Here is a 1773-nt window from a genome sequence, read left to right on the forward strand (position 1 = left end):
ATCCTTTCTGTTTGTCTTTGATGAACTTTGTTGAGACTTGTTGATACTGTTTGTTTGATACCTCTTGTATGATACACTATTGAGATCTTTGTGTGATATCTTTGTATCGATCCTTTTGTGATACTTTGGATGATCACTCTTTGACTCGATACTTTGGTGATCTTTGTGATACTTTGGTTGATACTTTGATATACTTTGTTGATACTTTGTTGATACTTTCGTCCTGTACGATTTGATGATACTTTGTTGATACTTTGATGATACTTTGGCGGTGACTACCTGAGCCTACTTTGTTGAACTTTGCACTGATACTTTGTTGAGACTTTGTGCGGATCACTTTGTTGATACTTTGATGATACTTTGATGATACTTTGTTGATACTTTGATGATACTTTGTTGATACCTTGTTGATACTTTGTTGATACTTTGATGATACTTTGTTGATACCTTGTTGATACTTTGTTGATACTTTGATGATACTTATGATACTTTCCAAAATTGTCATCACTTAACCCTTGTGTTGTCTTCACGTCAACCATAAAAAACCCAATTTTTTTTCACTTTTTTTCAACATCATTATCACTTTTTCCGACATTTTTGTCACTTTTTAATGAGATTTTTTTATGTTTTTTCCAAAGTTGTTTGATATTTTTAACCCTCGTGTCGACCTGCAACTTTGTGTTATTCTGGGCCGAAATTTTGACATTTTGATGTTTATTTCCTTTTTTATTCTCAACGTTTTTGTAGATTTTTTTTCCAAATTTTTTGTCACTTTTATAATGTTTTTTTTCTTTTTTTTCTCACATTTACCAATTTTTGTATGTGTGTGTGTGTGTGTGTGGCAGGGCTCCGATATATCCTTCTCACCTGTACATATGTTGTAAAAACGAGACACCCCTATAGTGGACCATACCATCTTAAACTGCCATTCGTGTTTTTTCAAAATAAAACCAAAAGGCAAAAAATGACTTGTTTTCTCCATATTTGTTTCCAAAAACAAAATCAAAAAACTGATAACGACTCGTTTTTTTTTCTTTTTTTCTACTAATTTACAATTTTGTGCTCAAGTCAAACAAAATAACGGACAGCGAGCGTTTCATCCAATTTTGATATCTTCAACCGGGGCAAACGGCGTGACCTGAAAATTGAACAAAACGAAGGATTCGTGTTAAGAAACCAGCGTAAAACTGTTGAAATGACAGAAACAAGATTTAAAACATCACAAACAGATCAGAAGAGATCGAAACGCACGTTTCCTGCATGGAGATGTGTGTTTAACAGCTTCTGTTAACTTTGCGGCGCACGTTTGTCAAATCTCTTTCTCTCTTTCTCTCTTTCTCCAAGAAAGAAGCGGCTTTCAAATGCAGTAGGAAATGTCGACATCTATAAACCATCTGACAGAAAACACACTATTTTGTCTACCTGTGCTACACAAATTGTTGTTAAAAATGCACCAGAATGCAGGAGAACGCAGGTTACTGACTCCAAGGTATACTGCGGTTGGAAAAACTCAGACCCGACCTGCCAGTGTGTGAAAAATTAAACATGACTTTTTTTTACCCAGAAATTTCAAAATAAGACGTTTTTTTTCAAAGCTGTAATTACAAAACTGTGACACCGTGATATTTCTGCTGAAGGTTATCAAACCGTCAGATTTCATACCCGGGGTGGCCTCCATGCGCACCTGACTCAGTAGGCTCAGTCCTCGCAGGGGGTCCGGGTTCAAATCCGACCTGAGGCCCTCAGCTGTATATCACCCCCCCCCCCACACAC

At 36.3% G+C, this 1773-nt stretch overlaps 1 long non-coding RNA gene across 1 annotated transcript in view; it reads right to left on the reverse strand.

The window, feature by feature from the left end:
• Positions 1–1773, reverse strand: part of LOC116686609 (uncharacterized) — a 16845-nt gene that overhangs the window by 12148 nt on the left and 2924 nt on the right. The gene's annotated exons all lie outside the window — the stretch shown is intronic.

This window comes from Etheostoma spectabile, unplaced genomic scaffold (assembly GCF_008692095.1).
Source record: "Etheostoma spectabile isolate EspeVRDwgs_2016 unplaced genomic scaffold, UIUC_Espe_1.0 scaffold402, whole genome shotgun sequence".
NCBI lineage: Eukaryota > Metazoa > Chordata > Actinopteri > Perciformes > Percidae > Etheostoma > Etheostoma spectabile.